Raw genomic sequence first — 9,119 nt, forward strand, 5'->3', positions numbered from 1 at the left:
TTCATCACGGATTTCCATTCTGGGGGGAAATGGACAATACAACAGGCACAAGTCAGCATCTTCTTTTCCTGTTCCAGAGTTCATTACTGAAGAGCAAAGGAGGTGTGTTTCTTTGGCAAGGTCTGCTCCCTGGCTCAGCCCTCAAGGGGATTTATAGTGAGTGGTTGGAGCAGGACTAAACCTAAAATTTCCAAGAGTCGTGTTCTGATTATCTATCGCTGCATAACAAACCACCCCAAAATGCAGTGGCTTAAAACAGTGATGGCATTTTTTTTTTTTTTTTTTGCTTGCTAATCTACAGTTGCGATGGGGCTTGGCAGGGACAGCTTTCTCTGCAACGTTTGCCATCGCCTGGGGCAGGTGGGAGGAACCCTCTGAAGAATCAATTATTCGCGTGTCTGGCGGTTGACGCTGGCTGTCACTGGGACCTCAGCTCCCCTGTGGCCGGAATGCCCCCATGTGGCCTCCATGTGGCCTTCCAGTGTGCCTGCCTGAGTTCCTTACAGTAGCGTGGCAGGTTGCAAGGCTGAGCATCCCAGGGGGCCAGTCAGGAGCTGCGGTGCCTTGTATGACTCAGTCTCAGAAGTCCCACGGAGTCACTACTGCTGAGGAGACTCAACGGTGGGGGACCTCCTATCCATGGAGGTGTGTTGATGTCCTCTGTAAGAAGGGCACGTGGGGAGCGCCTGGGTGGCTCAGTCGGTTGCATTTCTGACTTTGGCTCAGGTCGTGATCTCTCAGTTTGTGGGTTCGAGTCCCCCATTGGGCTCTGTGCTGACCGCTGGGAGCCTGGAGCCTGCTTCGGATTCTGTGTCTTCCTCTCTCTCTGCCCCTCCCCTGCTCATACTCTGTCTCTCACTCTCTCTCTCTCTCAAAAATAAATAAACATTAAAAAAATTAAAAAAAAAAAAGGGCACGTGGGATGGGTACATTTGTGCACTGGAAAATACCATCCACACAAGCTGTGCAAAGCCGTCCTTAGTCCGGTACACGTGGTCGGCCCCGTCTTCCAGTGGGAGGTGGCCTGGCTTGTGTGAGACCTGCACGGAGGAGGCTGTGTGGACACTGGTTGGGATTGTAGCAGAATCTTGGAGGCCGACTGGATGCATCCAGTTAACTCCCCACAACATCCGCCGTCCCTCTCATTTCACTGGGGATGAGGACACTGAGGCCCGGAGACGTGAGCCAGCTCCAGAATCCACACAGTAAAGGAGCAGGGAAGCTTGGGTTGGAACCCAGACGCTTGCGAGGCTCCCTGTCTCCGTCAGCATCGCCATCCCCTCCCTCCAGGGAGGTAAGGCTTCTGTTTGCTCAGGAAGCTCTCCGTCGTGGGGCTCCGTGGGGCCGTCTCTCAGTGGCCACTTGGTCTGCTAGGCCTCCGGTTACCATGGTGACGGTGGCCGCACACACGGAGAGACACTTTTGACCTTTCTTCCTCTCCCCCACCCCCCACACTCGGAGGTTCTGGCTCTTAGCGGACAGAGGGACGCGATGCATTTAGAGGCTTCAGAAGGGCACCTCCTGTCCGCCCACTGATGGGCTTGTTGATTTGAGAAACGGTCTTGGGATGTCTCCTTGACTCAAGGCACAGGCTGGGCAATTATAAACATGAAATACGATGTCCTGTCAGGCGGCCCATCACCAAGTTCCGGTGTCTGAGACCATTCAGTCATCTACACCTGTTTCCAGGGCTTCCAAACTCATCAATAAAAGACCTTTCAGGGTGGAATTTTTTCCTGCTTGCTCTTCTGGGCTATCTCGGGACGATGGGATAAGGCATACTCACATTTTCTTAGACAGAATTGAACATCAAAAGGGGTGTGTGTGTGTGTTTGTGTTCGCAGAAGAGTTCTGTAGCCGGGGGCCCTTTGAAAGGGAAGTTCTTACATGAGGATGTTACCCTGTGTGGCATCTCTGTGTGTGAGTCACAGGGGATCTGGGCCACCGTTATAGCTGGGAAACGTTTGTTTATTTTTGAGAGAGAGAGACAGAGCGCGAGCAGGGGAGGGGCAGACAGAGGGGGAGACACAGAACCCGAAGCAGGCTTTGGGCTCTGAGCCGTCAGCACAGAGCCCGACGCGGGGCTCGAGCCCACGGACCGTGAGATCATGACCTGAGTCGAAGTTGGACGCTTAACTGACTGAGCCCGCAGGTGCCCGCAGCCATCTCAGACTGGAGTGACAGGCACATGGCGTAAAGGAGTAAAACGGGTGCTTATATGGAAACGAAAGGGCCCCTGGCGTGCTCTCCTGGGTCAGGTAATAGGGAGCGGTAGGGAGTGTGGCACAGGAGGACCGTGTGCTCTGTCTGTAAGAGACATCCTGGCCCCGGCCCAGTGTGGTCGCAGGACAGGGCGGGTCTGATGCTTCCAGATCGGCGGTTTTCTCAAGAGAAGCCAGCGGTCCAGCCTCGTGGCCGCTGCCTGCTTTTGGTTTTGCGGAACCCGATGAGCTCATGGGTTTTAACGGACGTGACGTGGTTCAGCTGTTGCCATCCGTTGTTTGGATGCTCTCAGTCATCCCAGATTCGCAGCTTCGGCCAGCAAGCACGCCTTCAGGCTGGCTCATGTGTCCTTTGGACACGTCCCTGTCAGTTCTGGAGTGCTTTCCCGGTTCCTGGCACAAGCTACGCCAGGTTTATCTGGTACATTTCCTGCTCCGGAAGGGGAGCCAACCCTTTCTCCGAGAAGCCTGGATTTGAGCTCTGTTTTTAAAGGCTGGCGGTAAGCCCCCGCTCAGGATGAAAGTGCGGCCGCAGCCTGCTCTGTTCCCGGGGGTGGCCCTCCGCGGTCTCCGGGTCGCTGTTTCGGCACCATGGGGAGAGCCCCAGGCTGAATGCCACCATCTCCGGAGAGACTGGCCTCTGCTCCCGGGGCCTGCGGGGCTGATGAACAGCCCAGCTAATGTGTCCGGACGGTTGCATTCTGCTCGGGGCAACCACCCAAAAACTGTCTGAAATGCACTTTCCCGGGGAGCTGCCCTCACAGGCTTCATCTTGAAATCTGCCAAGACTCAGGTGTGGATTCCGAGGCCAGGTGCAGGTTCCGCGGACCGTGTTGGTCTCCCCATTCCGTTGTCCATCGTCGTGGAGCTACGTGTCTGGAAGGGGTCGTCCCCAATTAGACCTTCAATTGACAGAGACATCTTCCTCTAAACCCTCTGTCTCCTGGCAGCCACTGCCCGTCTCTCGGCCACATGAGCCTCTCGTGCTTCCTGTGTTTATCGAGAAGACTGTCCATGCTGTGGGCACGAAGGCCACGTATGGTTTCTCTCTTCCACCTGCAGTGCGAGCCCGAGGTCAGATCGCCGGCATGCCGTAGTCCTGGCTTGGCTACGCACCGGATCGGGAAGCTCGGGCAAGCTGCCTCGCCTTCCGGTGCCTCGGTTTCCTTCCCTTGAAAGTGGAGACGGTAGGAGTATCTACCGCACAGGGTTGCAATGACGCACAAATGCGTTAATGCATGTAAATCCCTTGCAACGGCGGCTGAAAACACAGCGAGGCTCAATAAACATTGACATTTATGCTTATTGGAATCTCTGTGTCTAGGCAGGCGTAGACAGTTCCTGGATGGTGAGTATACATTTCTCTTTCCCCCTTTCCTTTTTTCTTAGCTTTCCTCTCTTTCTCGAGTCCCCTCCCTCCCTTCTTCCGTTAGTTAGAAGTTAGTTAGTTAGAAGTATCTTTCCGCCATTTGGAGCCCGGGCTGGCTTCATGGCCAGGGGCCTGTGCACTTGTAGAGACACAACAGAAGGGTCTCACGCTTTCTGTGATGCTTTGTTGTCACTGTCTTGAAATTCTTAATTTTTGAACAAGGACTCCTGTATTTTCACTCTGTACTAGTCCCCGCCAAGTGCGCGGCTGGTCAGCAAGGCGTTGCTGGCCGCCGGGGCGTCTCTGTTTCTCCGTCTCCTAACGCATGGTGCACCCTGAGTAAATGCTGATTGCGTGGAATTCTCACCCACCGAGACCCGGGCATCTGTCATCCTCTCCGTCTCTTCATCCAGCACCGGCCTAGGCAGTGTCGTGAGCCTGTGCGGGATGGTGCACAGAGGACTTTGTCCCAGCCTGCCGAGCGGATTCGATTTTCCTGTTTCTCCGAGTTTTCCTCCACTTGGCGGCCTCCGGCCCTTTGTGAAGCTGCCTGCACGTGCCAGGTGGGCATCTGAAGCAGTCCTGGGGGGCTTGCGTTCTTGGGACACCCGTATTTTGACAAGAATCAGCAGCCTCAGTGTAACTGGAGGCTTTGCTACAGTTGGTACCCGCCCTGGACAGCGGTGGGGTGGAGGGGGGGAAAGGCTCCCTCCTTGTGTAGACCCTGCCTCTGCCCTGGTGGCGGGGGCGGGGCACCGCTGACCCTGTGGGTGGGACTGCTCGCCCTCTCTGTGGGCGTCTGGCTCCGCACTGCCTGCACTGAGTGGGTGCCTCCTGCACACAGGCTCACGGGGGCTCAGCCTCTTCCTGCGGGCGCCTGAGCCAGCAAATTCTCGAAGCTGGGAACAGCGGGGTCGCGAACCCTTGCAAGGCAGGCACAAAGACCTCTTCTTCCAGCCCAAATTAGCGGAGTTGCCAGAGGCTGTTGCCATCTTTCAGCTCAGTCCGAGGGGTTAGGAGTTGGGATGAACTTTTCTTTCTTCGGTGCCAATGACTAGGTCGCCCGCCTGTCCTTTCATTAGATTAGAATCAAAATGAACCGAGAAACATCTTTGTGCGAAGTGGCTTCTCCGTGGCTTGGTGCTGGCTGGGAGGTCTGCAGAGCCAGCGAGGGGACACGGCTCTGGGAGAGGTGACACGGGCGGCGTGGGCGCGGGTGGGCGCTGTGTTTGCAGCTGGGGTTGGCGCCCTGGCCGTGACCAAGCCCCTCCCCCTTGCTCTCTGCTCACTTAACTCTGTACCGCCTACCGGCCCGGCTCCTCCTGCCTGGGTTTGTGGTCCCTGCTTCCCAGTCATCCCTGGGTTGTTTTCTGTTCCCCCCCAGGGGGAGTCCCAGACGTGGTTCTCAAACCACATCTCACAGAAGCCGGTAGAGGCTTAGAGCACGTGTGTCCTGCACCTGCCGGGGTTCAGATTCTGGGTCCACCCCTGCCCGCTGTGTGGCCTTTACCTCGCTGTGTCTGCGTTTCCTCCCGCATCGGACTTGGCCGTGAACCTCAGGCTGTAGGGATGGGTGTAGGAATGGGCCCTAGCACAGAGTGAGTGCCAGGTGAATATTCAATGCTTATATACTCAAATTCTTCTGGAATGTTCCATCGCCTCGCATGTTCCTGCGCGGAAACAGGCTCCCTGTCTCCTCCTCCCATGAGTCACTGATGTGCAGAAGCACTCACGGGGCTTGCTGGCTGGCAGGAACCAAGTGGGTAACGTTCTGTCTCAGCCCTCGCCCTCGCCTTCCTTGGGCTGAGAGCAGGGCACTGGGTTTGTGTCCGGGTCCCGACATTTCCAGGATGGCTGTTGGCCAGTCACCTCGCCTGCCGGCTGTGCCCTGGGAGCCTTGACCTTCTGGGGCTGCTGAGAGGGGTGGGTAGGCGTGACACAAGGGCTGCAGTCTGCCTGGCTGACCTAGAGAGTTCTTAGTGGTTCGCGTCATCGGCTTTCCCTGTGAGGAAGTTGTTCTTTCCCTAAACAACTCAGAACACCACTTCCAGGAAGTGGAAATGCAGAGGTAAACAAGGAGACATCTACAAGAATTGTTTCTGAAAACAATGTGTATCATCGCAGAAACTTGGAACCGACTGAAACATCCAGCAGGAGAATGGGTCCATATGGCATTTCCATACAATGGAATGCTATATTGTAGCCGAGTGAGTGGGTGACACAACGTGCATCAGTGCATGTGAACTTCACGAATGTATTCACGTGAGGATGATGCAGATGGGAAAGGAGTAGAGCATAATATTATTTATACGGAGCTTAAAATTCTGGATGTGGGACAACATATCCCAGCGTAAGGAGACATTATATCTTGTAATCCAAGTAAAGACAGACGCAGCAGCTCTGATTAACTCCCAAGTTCAGGAAAGGGGTTGCTTCTGGGGTCAAGAAGGGAAGGCCGGAACGGCACTGGGCGGGACGTCCTTGACGTCCCCCCCCGGCACTGACCCTCCAGGGTCCCCTGAGTGTCCCCAGAGGCCATCAGTGACCCTGGTTTTCCAGGCAGTCGGGGAGGGGCGCAGGTTAGGGAATCTGACAGCTGCTGACCTTGGACAAGAGCCAGCCCCTCTCTGGTGTCAGTGTCCTCACCTGTGAGCTGGGGAGAGTTCAGTTCCCATGACCAAACCTCCCGGGTTGATGCAGACTCTGCCGAGGCGGTGAGGATTTGGCTCAGCTGGGTGCGTGGGGACGGCAGCGCGCAGTAGGGGCCGTTAGTGATGGTGACGACAGGCAGTTTCATCCACAAAGCGAGAAGGACGGTGGAGGGAAGGAAAGGGGAAAATAATGTGGCCCCCCAATAGACCCCTCTGCTTTCGTAGTTCTTAACCCTTCCTTGTTGAAGAGGCTGCCGTCTGAGGTCCAAAGCCCCATGAGGACCATTTGGTTCTGAATCACACTGCTTCTCTTCCGGTTTGGTCACACTCCCTGCCTCTTTTCTCGTGGCCACAGGCTGACCTTGACCCATCATAGATCCTGCGGCTAATGGGGACCTCAGACCTCTCTTCCTGCCAAGATGGCACTCACCCTGTGCCACCCAGGGTGGGGCTGGGCTGCCTTCCTGTTCACCACTGCTCGCGGGTGGGCTTTCTCTCTGAAGGCGGAGAGGCTGGACCCTGAGGCAGGAGCTCTGTTCAAGCCACAAAAGAGCAGGAGGGTGGGATTTTTGTCCACTGGAACAGCCTGGGCCTGAGATTCCCCAGAGGAAGGGCTTTCAGAACCTCGTGTGTTCTTTGTCACTCAGGCTGGATCTGTCTGCCTGGCCACCTGTTGTCCACTAGGGTATAAGATGAGTTCTCCAAGGTCACAGGGTTTTTGGGGGAAAGAGGAGACTTAAAAGCTGGAGAGGAAGAAGGGAGATAAACAGGCCCCGTCTTCCCATGGGTCCTGTGGCGGGATGTGCAGGGTCCTGGCCATCACGCAGTGTGGGGTTTGCATCGCGTGGAGGGATGCTGCCCAGGTTTGCTGGTCGGAGAGGGAAGCCTTGTTAGTGGGGGAATCGTCAGGCTGTTTGGTACCAGGTAGGGTGGCCCTGGAGTGCCAGACGTTGATCAGAATTGCCTGGGAATGCCAACAGCCCACACCTGGGAAGCTGGGGCTCCCTCTGCCGGAGGGCAGAACCCCTGGTCCGGCAGGAGGCCGGGCTTACTGTCTAGGTAGCCCTGAGTGCCCACCCACCGTGTCCATTGGACAGCCATGCTCCCTTGCTTTCTCATTTGCCTGGGACCTAGATCTGGGTGTGTGTCCTGGTGGGTGAAGTCCTGTTTCCCCCAGCCCTCTGAGGATGCACAGAAGGCCCTCTTTATTATCACAGAGGGCCCAGTTTAATGATGGGCTCATTTTCCTATGCAATACTGGGAAGTGATGATATCAGTAAGAACATCTTTGGGGTTCAAGACATCATTAAACAGGGACAGGAGGAATGCATTGGCTCATGTAGCTGAAAAGCAGAGGGGTAAAGCTTCAGGTACGGCTTGATTCAGCAGTTCAAATAGTGTTCCCAGGACCTAATATCTCTCCTTGTCTTGGGTTTCCTCTGAGAACGGGCTTCATTCTGTGCATCCTTCTGGGCGTGAGATGGCCTCACTCAAGCCTGGAGAGAAGAAAGAGTCCTTGCCAAATATTTAAAACAGAAGTGCTGTGCCTCATTAGCTCTGGCCTGCCCTGGCTCTCTGATCGTCCAGGCGTGGGTCAAATGCCAAGACAGTGGAATTGTCACTACCTGAAAGGGGGGGGGGCGAGGGAGGAGGTATTTCCCTACAGAAAACTGGAGTGTGGTTACCAGGTGGGGCATGGATGCCGAGGGGCTGATCATCCCACCTGTCCGCAGCGGTCCAGAAGGGAGCTCCTGGTCTTGGGGCAGCACAACTCATTGTTTCCGTCTGAGTCCTGAACTCAGCCTCCAGAACGTGGGTCCTGGCCTCCCTCCTGGAGCCCCGCGCTGGAACCGTATCGACAACGGCTCAGCCGGTGAGGGAGTCTAACCCCACGGTCTCATTCATACAGGCGCCGTAGAGGAGATAGGAGCGGAGAAATCGCTGGCCTGTGTTAAATTTAGATTTATTCTGTTGAGCTAATTGTAATCTTTATTTGGTCCCAAGTGATTCATTCTTATCGTTCTTATTATAGCTGAGAAAATTAATTTTTATTCTACCATAAAGGTGGCTGTAATAATCTGGGTTCAGGGAGGGGGATTACTTTAATAAGATTTGCCAGTAGGCTTTGAAGCAGTCAGCTTTTATTAGCGCGTGGAGCCACCTGTGGGGCTGGATAGGAGGCGAGGGGGTCCGGGCGGGATTGCCAGGGTGAGCTCAGCCAGGAAAGAGTTCGGGCGTGTTCTCCTTCCTGGCTTTAAGTTCAGGGAATGTTCCGACTCCCGGGAGCTGAGCGGATCTCGGCATCTCTGACCAACGTAAATAGAAAGTAGATGTGCGCGAACGAATCACAAGCCTGCTTGAATAACACAGTGTGCCTCGGTGGGACACGCGAAAACCCGTCCCCGGGGACTGGATGGCACACCCCCGCTGGGGGGAGAGCAGGCATTTCGACCCATCATTTCTTATTTGCAACTCCACATCCTAAAAGCGCTGAAAACTAGCATGTTTTGGGTAAACTTTCAACAGACTCGTTTGGTGATAGAACTTATCTGAACTCATTTAATAACTTTATTCCACTAAGGATGAATTTCATATCTTCTTATTTTTAAAATTTATTTATTGATCTTGAGAGACAGAGAGAAAGCAAGAGCAGGGGAGGGGCAGAGAGAGAGGGAGAGAGAGAATCCCAAGCAGGCTCCGTGCTGTCGGCACAGAGCCCAGTGTGGGGCTGGAGATCATGAACCGTGAGATCATGACCTGAACTGAAATCAAGAGTTGGACCCGTAACTGACTGAGCCACCCAGGCGCCCCGAATGTTCACATCTTTGACTTTAGAACCATTGACGTCTTTGATTAAAGGCACCCCAGACCCCACTA

Source organism: Herpailurus yagouaroundi, unplaced genomic scaffold (genome assembly GCF_014898765.1).
Source record: "Herpailurus yagouaroundi ecotype Mexico unplaced genomic scaffold, PumYag 191, whole genome shotgun sequence".
Lineage (NCBI taxonomy): Eukaryota > Metazoa > Chordata > Mammalia > Carnivora > Felidae > Herpailurus > Herpailurus yagouaroundi.